The sequence below is a fragment of the Mauremys reevesii genome, linkage group 2, assembly GCF_016161935.1.
Source record: "Mauremys reevesii isolate NIE-2019 linkage group 2, ASM1616193v1, whole genome shotgun sequence".
NCBI lineage: Eukaryota > Metazoa > Chordata > Testudines > Geoemydidae > Mauremys > Mauremys reevesii.
This window is the reverse complement of record NC_052624.1, coordinates 65,834,328-65,846,814: the sequence shown is the minus strand read 5'-3', so window position 1 is coordinate 65,846,814 and position 12,487 is coordinate 65,834,328.

Genomic DNA, 12,487 nt, shown 5'->3' with positions numbered 1-12,487 from the left:
TCTTCCAACCCTAATATTCTAGGATTCTATTAAGAGGGTCCTGTTCTTGGTTGGACTTTTAAGCACTACTGTAACATAATTACAAACAAAATATCAGGCCACACACGTATGATCTTGGCTATAAGGGAAGGATAAAGAGAGTCTGTTAGGAAGAATATGCTACATGGTACCCACATGGACAGCTACATAATACTCTTGGACTCCATTGGGGAATATTTGTATTACGTACAGTTAAAACACTGAACGTCCACTTAAAAAAATAATCAGTGACAATAGATTCCTGGTTACATGAGAAATATACGCTGTGTTCCAAATGTTTGTAAATTCTCTTTTGTACCACAAAACACCCATGGGTAGATTAAGGCAACCCAGAATGACAAGCACAGACCCAAATGGGCTGCTCCTTCAGCCCCATCCCAGCAGAAGGAAACTAGTGGCAGCATTCTGCTCCCCCTCGACAGCGGGAGGAGCAATGGCAAGGCCTCCCTTGCTCAGAATACTGACAAGAGGACACCACCAGAGCTGTGCCAGGTTGGTGCTTCCCAGAGCAGCATGAAGGGCTCTCATTTCAGCAAGGGGCCTGGTTTGGGGTCTGATGGTGCTCCTGGGGCCAGGTAACTTCCTCCCTGACACTAGTGGCCAGGGCCGGCTCCAGGTTTTCTGCCGCCCCAAGCGGGGGAAGAAAAAAAAAAAAGCAGCCGCAGCAGCACAATCGTGTCGCTCCACTCTTAGGCAGCAATTTGGCGGCTGGTCCTTCGCTCCAAGAGGGACTGAGGAACCTGCCACTGAATTGCCACTGAAGACCCGGACATGCCGCCCCAATAGTGGCTGGAGTGCCGCCCCTTGGTATTGGCCACCCCAAGCACCTGCTTCTTTAGCTGATGCCTGGAGCCGGCCCTGCTAGTGGCGGCTACTCCTCTCTGCAGGAGGCTTCTGAGGACTCAAGCCGCCATCACTGCATTAGATTATGCTCAATTCCTGTTTGTTTCCAAACTTTTCTAATGAACCATCAGGGTAAAAATATACTTTAATAAAACCCCAAAAACGTGGATTCCGAGGTATTGACATTACTGAGGAAGTCAGGGCTCTGGCAACACCTGATAAATGCACATGAGTTAGTGGGATATTTGCATATGCACATATCTCTGTGTGGCAAAGCCAAATCACATACGTGCATCAGGTGTTTTGCACACACACACACAAGTGAATTTTAAAATGTTTGGGCCAATACCTTATAACTAATGTAGTAGGGGCGACTGTCAAGTCTGTGACAGGTTTCAGCGGGGTAGCCATGTTAGTCTGTATCAGCAAAAACAACGAGGAGTCCTTGTGGCACCTTAGAGACTAACAAATTTATTGCCCACAAGGACTCCTTGTTGTTTTTGTCAAGGCTGTGTAATTCCATGCTGTACCAGAAAATTTGACTAGCCCCTTCCTCCTATGCATTCATGTAAGCGTACCAGAAATTTGCATTCTGAAGCTTATAGTCCTCTGGTAAAGCATCTTTCTTAATGGCACTTCAGCATGTTTAAAGCTAATCAGTAGGTCCTTGCATCTTTCCATCTCTGCATTATGGTGCAGGCTCCCTCCTTCTTGTAAGCATAAGTGTATTAATTAGGCCCGCAAATATGTGCAAGTCTGGCTGTCAAGCTGTTACAAAATGCTTTGGCTGATCGTCCCAACAAAGGAATCGTCTCATTGCCATCGTGTTTCATTTAATTAATGTTGAACAGAATACTTATTTCCATCATGCTAACACACACAAATCCATGTATTAATTAAATAGATTTCTTATATTTATATCTATCATGGAAGTATATTGGCTTATGGATGTTGCATAAATACAGGACAGTAATTATAAAACCCATTAACATTGTATTTTGGGTACATGTATTAACTCTAATTTTCAGTTGGAGCTGTGGGTGCTCAGTATCCCTGAAAATCTAGATGCCTCAAGTAGAGTACCCAGAAACTGAGTCACACAAAAGTAGAAGCTACTTTTTAAACCCTTCCCACTTCCTACATCCTCTGTCACTGTTGATAACACCACTACTGTCCCTGTTACTCAGACCTGAAATTTTGGGGCATCTCTGAATCCTTCCTATCACTTTCTCAGCACATCCAGGCTGTGTCCAAATCCTACTGCTGCTTCCTTCATAACCATTTGTAAGGTGCGTCCATTGCTTTCAATCTATACAGTCAAAACTCTCATCCAGGCCCTCACCATCTCCCATCTTGACTATGGTCATGGCTTGCTCATTAGGGGTCTTTGATGTTAATGTCTTGCCCATTGGATTTTATTGATAGAAAAGCATCCAGAATAACATTCCCAATAGAGAGAGTTAAGATACAGCAATAACTGCACCCAGAGAGTCATTAGGGAGCTTGCATTGGTTAATGCACTCTCTTTTGTCTAGTGTTTAAAACTCTGAAGTTCCTTTCTGTTGCAGAGCAGTGGCACCAAAGGAAGGTAGATGCCCAGGTCCACCTGGTCTGACCACATGGTCTTGGTATGTAGCGGTTGGAGGAGAAAAGGAGACATAGTTTAAATTGTTAAGACTTGTGGAAGACCTTGGAGAGAGACAGAGACACAAGACAGCTATTTCTGAGGACAGGACAGAGGTGCCTTCAGGGCCGCCGAGGGTGGGGAAGCCGGTACAAATTACCGGGGCCCGGCAGTCCGGAAGCTGGCCTGGGACCCAGCTTCATTGGCCCTGTTTAGCCAGTCTGCCCTTGCGGGGGGGGGGGGGGATTTTTTTCACCGGGGCCCAAACCCACTCTCGGCAGCCCTGGGTGCCTTGCCTGAAGTTTCTCCAAGAAGGAGTTGCCTGTGTGCCATTTGTGACTACCATTGTTCAAGGAAATGGGATTCGAGCACATTATATAAATAAACAAATTGCAGTAAGACTTTGCATCCCTGATTTCTGTTCCATTGGGGGAAATAACCTGCAAGGCCCCAAATTTTGTTACCGCTTGGCAACATTACTATACTATCCTCCTCTTGGCCTCCTTTACACTCACATCAGTCTTTCAGTGAATAAAAAGCAGCTGCTAACATCACCTTCCTTGCCTGTTGCTCTGACCATATCTTTCATCCTACTTTGGATCCCTCCACTGGCTCTCTCCAGCCTGCATCAAGTTCAAGCTTCTCGTCCTCATGTTAAAGGCACTTCACAACCCTGTCCTCTGCTTGCCCACTCTTGTCTCATCATGTTGCTCCGCATCTCCATTCAGCCAATGCTTCCAGCCTCATCCCTTTGTCTGTCAGTTTCTCCATGACTTCTTCCATTGTGCCCTTACACGTGGAATGCTCTCCCTGAATTGATGTGTTTGGCCATTACCCTTTCTTCTTGCAAATTACCTCCTCAGGACTTATATGAAATGAGCCAATTAACCATGACTATGCTGAGGAGCAGAAGCAGATAGTGGGCACTTACCTTATGCCTTATATCTGACTAGCCATTTTAGATTGTAAGACCCTTGGAGCAGAGCCCAAGTCTTTGAAGGTGTCTGTAACCAGCACAATAGGACCCTGATCATGCTAGGATGCTAGTCCAATAATAATAATTAATAATTAATAAATTAATGACTGTGTAAGCACACAAACCTCCACTGAAAAAATCATCATTTCATGTGATAGTCACAAGCTTCAAGCCACCTACAGGCATATCGACAAACAGTAAATCAACAAAATTAAGTCAATTTAATATTCTTTGGCTGTGGCTAAAGTCAGAGAAGCACAATTCCTAATGTATTTTATTTTTATTACTATTAATAAAATAAAATTAGTCTTTTAGAAAACTTTTCTGCAAGGACTTGATACCTTAAGGGCCAAGCAGTAGCTGGTATAATTTGCACAGCTCCATTGAAAAGGATCTGGTCCTACTGCTCTCTTGATGACCCAGGGTCAGATTCACCCTGGCTGGTGCAGGAGATGCTGTTTGCACCTCCCTTCTTATTAAGGACTGCAGCACCTCGGAAAAGATTCACTCCCAGAGGAATGCAAGCAGTGTATCCATCACCTCCACCTTCTCTGGGGGTTCAAGCTGTGGACAGAAGCTTTCATTTCTGCTGGGTGCTCCATGATCTCTGCCAGCAAAGGCTCCATGAGAATGCTCTGCATCAGTGCATCTCCTAATTGGCCAAGTCCCATCCCCAGCTAGAATGCCCATTTTGAAGAGGTGGCTCGGCTGCTTGCAGATCCTACAAGAGAGGGAAGGTTGAAAGCATCTTGTATGTCCACAGTGATTCCTTTGGTGGAATCCTGTGCCAAGATTTACACTGTCTTCTGCTGGCATAGACTCTCATGCAAATCTAGCCCATAGTGTTTAATTAAGAACAGTATTTGGAGCATCAGAGTATATTAGAATAGCAAAATAATAAGCACTTTGTAGCACACTGTGAGGACATGTATTTTATTGTTCTGAGTTCTCTTGGAACAAAATCCCTTATAAGAAAATTAATTAGAAAAAGATTTAGAATATTGTTTCTGAATTATTTCTGAATCCTAACAACACACAACATGCAGTAGCTGTCTTAGAGCCACACTGCAATCTCACACAAAGAATATGTCTTGTTGCTGTATGATAAGCCTAAAATTAGAGCATTACTTTAGCCGGAGGATTGGCTTAGGAAGTCAAGTCACTTAAGCTAAAACAGAAAGAGTAGAAGGAATGATGCTAGGACAATAAGGAATAAAAGATAATAGCTTGAATTGTCCTTTCTTTTTCATCATCTTTTACTTTGATTTTTCACTAAATGGATGAAACTGTGGTTAGCCACAAGAATCTAATTCTTGAGATCTCCAATTAATATAACACACATTGCACCCAGGCAACAATATTAAAGTCTCATAGAAATTAAATGAGGGTTACTTTGAATATATGAAATTGTACTACACTATATCATAGAACTAGCTCTCTTAGGTCATCTAGTTTAATCTCATTGATAATGCAGGATTATTGCTTCTGGGGGAGCAGTGTGGTCTAGTGAAGAGGGAGTCAAGAAACTAAGTTTCTAATACCAGTTCTCCCTTTAATAGAATGTATGAGCTAGGGTTTTCCCCTCCACTCTTGTCTGTTTAGATGATAAGCTCCTCCGAGCAGGGACTGTCTCTGTCTAGGTATTTGTACAGCATCCAACACAAACGTGGGCCTTTAGGCACTAGAGCCATATACATCATAATAATGCATACTATCTAGTACATCACCGATCTAGTTATAAAAGTCAAAAGTGACCAGGCTTCTATTACTTCCTTCTGGAGACTATGACACAGTCTAGTAGATCTCACAGAATTTTTCCTGATCTTCAGGCTAAATTTCCCCCCTTCTTAATTTCAGTCCATTACATCTAAATTATACTTCTTTGTCCTAAGTGTTTAGACTTTTAAAATATTGGTGGATGGTTTCATGTTCCCTTTACAATACCTATAGGTGAATGACTTTTGATATCTTAGCCTGGTACTTGGAACATGTAACCTTTCCTTGCATTACAGTGATATGACTGAATTAGCTGGAGATTAAAGAGGAGAATACTAGAAATACACTGTAAAATACACACACAAACTATACACACACACAATCAGGGCCGGCTCCAGACCCCAGCGTGCCTGCGGAAGCTCCACCGGAGCCACGGGACCAGCGGAACCTCCGCAGGCACATCTGTGGGAGGTCCCCCGGAGCCGCGGGACCGGCACCGCCCCTGCTTGGGGCGGCAGGATTCCTAGAGCCGCCCCTGCACACAATCATTCTAAACTAAGCCTTCTAAAAGAGGATGAGATGAAAAACAACCATGAAATGCAGTAACAACATAATGACAGCATAGAAGACATGGTAGGATTCTTGTTTTTCTTTTAAACTAATGTCTTTCCTAGAGGTAGAAGCTCTTATGGAATGATGAGAGGAAGGAAAAGTTATCAGCTTCTCTACAGCATTCTTGTGTCAGGATAAATGGCTGCAAAAGAGGCTGCTGAAAAGGCTGAGCTTCACAAATTGCTGGAGAGACAGAGGTTCCCCTGAGATAAGGAGCTGACTAAACAGAAATTCTTATCTCTGCAGCTGACAAGAGCTAGTGAATCCAAAACCTTAACAGTGGGTAGAGGGAAGTGCTGAGGGATAGATGGTAGCCAAACTCAGAGAAAGAGGACTTAGAAAAGTTAGGCCAGACTCTGTGCTATGCCTCATCAGAGGCATGCATAGCCCAGGGCAGGGGAAAATGTGGCTTTCTTTCACCTTTACACCTCCAGGATTCTGGATCAATCCAGGAGCCAATATGGCCCCCAGCATAAGTTTAACCAGCCCAATGTGACTGATCAGCCCAAGCTTCACTGAACCATCTTAATAAAACCTACATTTTTGGCATAAGCTACATTGACAATGACTACAGAAAACCACAAATATGAAGCTACTGCAGAACAGCTAAATTCTAAACTTAGAGACATTAAAATAAAGCAGATGTCTTCCTCCAATAGCTAATAATGTGATAACTAATTAATTTTCTTATCAGACCACTTTTAATTTTCTGCCTCAGAAACAAATTAGACATATTATTGATGTTACACTCCTTAGAGGATAGATATGAAAATCAGTCCATCTATTCCATGCGTGTAAGTGCTACTGATTATAAGGCTAATGTTCGGGTAGAAACAATTATAAAAAGGGCTTTCTGCACTGTGAAATACAGCTTATGGATAATACATAATCCATAGTACATGGTCTGATAACAGTAAATGGTGTGAAGTTGTCACAGGTGAACAACTACATAAAAATGGTGATAAATAAGAAACTTTCCTTGTATGATCTATTTTCTCTTAAGTAGAAGCCACCTGGAACCATCATTTATCCAGATAGTACTTAAACTGAAAGATTTTGGAGTTGCTCCAATAGCACTCAAGGGTATGTCTACATTGCAATGTAAGCATGGGTCTATGGGACTTGAGCCTGCAGTTCTCTATATTTGTAAGCATATGCTTGAGTGTCCACACTAGGTAGTCACCCTGGGTTTACAACTGCTGGACCTGGGTCTCACACCCGTGCTCACACATCCACATTGCAATACACAGATCTGAGTCAATTTGGCCTATTGCAGGCTTCCTAGTGCCCTCCCCAGCTGTAGCCACCACCCTAGCCCTTTATGGTGAATTTTGGGGAAACTTGACTGTCCATCCCATGGCACTTTACCAGAAGTTGTGCCAGCTCATCAACACATCCTGCTGAGCCGTCCTTTGGGTCTGCACGCTCCCAGTAACTGGAGCCAGCAACATGGAGGGGCAGTGGCAGTTTTTGTTGTGTGGGGACCCCCTTTGGGGCTTAATTGTGGGGCCCCTACAGTGCATGTGATGTCATGCTTTACAGAGGAGTGATAAGGCTTACCTGGTCATGAAAACCCTCTGCTGGAGGTCCTGTGGTACTACTACAGCCCACTCCAGCAATGAGCAGCGACAGCTGGTCCTCCAGGCCTGCCTAGAGAGGCTGCATGGAAGCAGCCAATCAGAACCCAGTGGGATCAGATAAAAGGAGTTACAGAGGCTAAGCAGGTGAGTTCCTGGTTGGACCAGAGGAGCAGGGAAGGGAGCTATGTGCAGGCCTAAGCACTGAGACGGGGAGAAGGCTCGCTTAGACGCCCAAGTGAAGGGCAGGATTTATGGGGTCCAGAAATGGGACTGAAGACCCTGGTGAGGGCAGACAGTGTGTTGAACTCTTTGCTACCCTGGAAGGGATTTATCCACTTGACTGTGTGGCTTGGTACTGCAGCTGCTTATTGGCCCTGTACAGGATGTCTAAGTATAATTAGGAAGGTCAGAAATGAATTTGAAGAGCAGCTAGCAAAAGACACAAAATTAACAGAAAATTTTCTTTTAAGTACACCAAAAGAAGGAAGCCTAGCAAACAATCAGGAGGGCCACTGGACAGTCAAAATGCTAAAAGGGCACTCAAGGAAATAAGGGCCATTTCAGAGAAGCTGGATTAATCCTTTGCATTGCTCTTCAATGCAGAGATGTGAGGGAGAATCCCACACCTGAACCATTCTTTTTAGATAACAAATCCTGAGGAACTGTCCCAGATTGAGATGTCAAAAGAGGAGATTCTGGAACAAATTGATAAATTAAACAGTAATACATCAGCAGGATCAGATGTGCTCAAGGAACTAAAAAACAAAATTGTAGAACTACATATTCTGGTATGCAGCCTTTCATTTAAATCAACCTCTGTACTAGATGACTGGCGGATAGCTAATGTAATGCTGATTTAAAAAAAAGTCTCCACAGGTGATCCTGGCAATCACAGGATCACCTTAACTTCAGCACCAGGCAAATTGGTTGAAACTATCAGACACACAGGTTAATACAATATGTTGGGGAAGAATCAAAATGGCTTTTGTAAAGGGAAATCATGCCTCACCAGTCTATTGGAATTCTTTAGGGTGTCAACAAGCAAGTGGATAAGGATGATTCAGTTGATATAGTGTACTTGGACTTTCAGAAGCCTTTGACCAGTTTCTATGCCAAAGTGTAGACTTACTTTCTTCTGTAAAGTAAGTAATCATGGGATAAGGGGGAAGGTCCTCTCATGGATCAGTAACTGGTTTAAAGACAGAAAACAAAGGGTAGGAATAAATGGTCAGTTTTCAGAATGGAGAGAGGTAAATAGCGGTCTACGGCTCTGTAGTGTTCAACATATTCATAAATGATCTAGAAAAGGGGGTAAACAGTAAAGTGAAAAAGTTTGCAGACAGTACAAACTTACTCAAGACTACTCAACCCAACGCTGACTGTAAAGAGTTAAAAAGAGTTTTCACAAAACTGGGCAACAAAATGGCAGATGAAATTCAGTGTTGATGACTGCAATTAATATACATTGGAAAACATAATCCTAACTACACATGCAAAATGATGGGAGTCTAAATTAGCTGTGCCACTCAAGAAAGAGATCTTAGAGTCATTGTGAACAGTTCTCTGAAAACATCTGCTCAATGTATCTTGATTGTCTGTAATATCGGTCAACTCCCTGACTGCCTTGGTTCAACAAACAGTTATAGAATGTCCAGAATTCATATTTTGTGCACTTTATACTCCTACATTTATTGGACTATGGATTTTTCCACATATTGTACATTTAGTCTAAAGCTTTGTTGTTTGCCTAGGACTGCCTAATAGCCTCAGGACTTTTATTGTAATAACTTTTAGTACTCATGCTGTATCTGTTTAAAGCTTATAAACTCATTTCAGGTTTTTCAAGTTGTTCTGATTCTTGTTCTGCTGTTCGACTAGTTCAGACTGCTTTGCCATCCATATAGCTGTGGGTGGACTTAAGTCTTACTTTAACTGTAGTTGCTGTGAGAGTTTCTTGTCTCTTGACCCAATAATCAACCTGCCTTTGATATCTTGGTGTTTTGTAGTCAAAAATCAGTTTTCAGACAAAGCATGCAAAGCTCTTTAAAAAAGATTCACCATTTTCTCTTGGTTCCTGGATTGTCTAGTGAAAACATGCTCTTCCATAAACCTCTGAGGTATAAAGTATGAATCGTACATAGCCAGAACCCTTTCACAGTCATCTTTGTGACTGTTTTCAGTAAAGATAAGGGATTTAAAGATATGCTCTGCCACCTTCCCCATAGCATGAACTAAAGATGATACCTGAGTATCTCCAGTTTCTTTAGGGAGTTTTGTTGCAAAAATGTTTTTCCAGTCTGTCCATTCTGTAGGTCTATCACAGCTGAAGTTCTCTAGAGCACTAAAGAGTGGCATGTTGATGGGACCCTGCAACCTTTGTTGCTTTTTTACTTCTTCTTCAGTTTGCAACCTTTGGAAGAATCTTCATAAGAATGTGCGAGGAGCTAGTAAAAATTTCATTGTATACAGTTGTTTAACTGTTTGTGCTTCCAGGAGCCATTTTGAATTACACATGGTGTTGGAGTGCAGGGGAGACACCAAGGCATTGGTGTGCATTCCGCCATCAGTGGGGTACACGTTGCTATCCATGGCTTGTACTAAAAATGGAATTGGGTCGTAAACCAGAAATCACTCCTATTTGTACATTGATAACAACAGAGACAGAAACTTACCAGGCTTTAAGGCTACTTCTGCCTCTTCTGTTTCTCCTACCAGTTCCACAGTGGACTGCTCCTCCAGGAGGTCATCAAACAGCTCCTCTGAATACGGACCCAGGACATGCTGCAGCTGCTCCAATGACAAAGACTCCTCAGGTCTTTGAGCACCATAGTCACTTTGCAAGCCTAATCTGGTAGCTGCTTGCTCCTCTCCAGTGCTATATTAGATTTAGGTTCAGAAGCATTCTGGCTGATCAGGCTATTGTGAGCTGCTGGTTACTCAGTGCTCAGCACAGAATCTAGTACTCAGTCAAAGTCCTCGTAAAAGAGGCAGGATGACAGGGAATTGCCAGAAGTGCAGTTCTCATCTCTAGCTTACCAATAGTTGCTCTTGAGCTGCTTCATCCATTCCCTGCACTGGTCACCAATCCACTGAATCCCCAACACTGCCAACTTGTCCGCTATTTCTTGGTATACAAGGTAATTTCTGGTACTCTTACTGCAGTCAAACGTCTTGCTCGCCTCACACCAGAGATTTACCAGAATCTGACTGTGGTTTCATGACCGAGTAGCAGCAAACTTGGCAAAGGACTTTTTCTTCTTGGCGGCTATAGCTAACACCGGAGATGGTTCACCCTGTTTGTATTTCAGCAGTCAGAATAAAATGGAAGGATTAAATGTGGAGCAGCTGTACTTGAACCAGGAGAATTGCCATCAGTTCCTGGGAGTCAATTGTCTAGTCTTGGGATAGAAAAGACAAGAAACACTGGCCGATAGGATTTTGGGATAGTGTTAGCAGACTCTCAGGACATGAACATGAAGATCCAGGCCTGAGCTGTGTCCATACAACAAAGTGATGGAGTTTGAACCCAAGATCCACTGGGTCCATTGCAATATAGACATGCTAGAGAGGTACCAACTTCCAGAGACTTAATGGGAATTTTGGGTGCTTAATATTGCATAAGGCGCTAGACTGTGTTATCAGTTTTTGAGCAGGACTTCCCATAGAGGTGGCCCAGGATCCGGCCTAGTAGTAAGGAAGTATACACATTGGAATTCACACTCCTTACAATGCACACATGTAATTTACCCTTAACAATCATGGGCGTTACACACACACACACACAATGAGAGGAGAAAGTACATATTAAAGGTGAGCAGCACATATTAATCCCAGTTATAATTATTTTAATTAGACACCATACCTTTAAATCCTCAGAGTATTTCTGTCACAGAAAAATAAAAAGTTCATTGTGATGTATTAGATCACATTGCCAGTGTTTATGGTATGAGACTCAGGCCTGATTTTTAAAAGGATTTTCAAAGGTGCCTACATGAGAGTTAGGGGCTTAGAGGCTTTTGAAAATCCCACTAGGCACCTAACTGCATTTTTATATGCCTAATAATTTTAAAAATCTGGGCCTAAGTCAAAGGCTATTCTTTGTGCAATGTTAGCATTCCAGTCCTCCTCACAGAGACCAGAGAGTAGGACACAGCAAGGTGTATTGTTTGGGTTTTTTTGTTAAGCCCTGACAATGTGCTTAGCATAGTATATTAGCACTGCAACTTTCGTAAACCTTGGTAACAAACTGATCCTTATTTGACAGCTTTATGAGAATTGCTGAAAATTCTGTAACTAAATAAGAAATATAAAAGTGTGAACAGTAACACAGGATGTATGAAAACAGCTATTCAAACTGAATAATGCTGAGCACCATAAGTAGATTTTTAGAAACTACACTGAAGTGGGTCTTACTTTTATTATGGAAATGTGAAATTATGAGCTGCAACATTCTGGAGCAGAAAACAAATTCAGTCAGTAGTCATTTGAACAACCACTTGTTTAATTATTTCTAACTTTCCCCATGCTGCTGCCAAGAACAGAGGCCACGTTTAATGACTGCTTAGTTCATTTCCAATATTTTATTTAGATTTGTCTCGGAGGTAGTTGATGTAGAGCCTTTTGTGCTTTGTATGAGGCTCATATGGATCACTTTAGCAGTTAAATATAATTCATGTACACTATGGTTGGAATCCCTCCACATCCTTCTAAACATTTTTTTCCTCCCTTTCGCCCTTTGAATGCAGTGGCATCTGCCTCAACAGGGAGAAGCTGATTGTTTTCAGACAATAGGCCATTCAGGGCACCAGCACCTATTTCTGAGTTCTGAAGCAAGTTACAGGAACATTATGTATTTCCCCTCTCCCTGACACCGAAGAACAAATACCACCATGGACACTATGTGTAAACAATTGGAAATCACGAGCAACTGGAATATGGCACAGAAACTAAGGGGCTGATTCTCCTCCATTTTACTCCTTGTACAGTCATTTCTCTGTGTGTGCAAAATGATGTGGCTTTCAGCGTGAGAGCCTGGCTCTGGCTCCAACAGAGACTCATGCGTTGTACAATTCTAAAGGTACACAATTTAATCTCTAG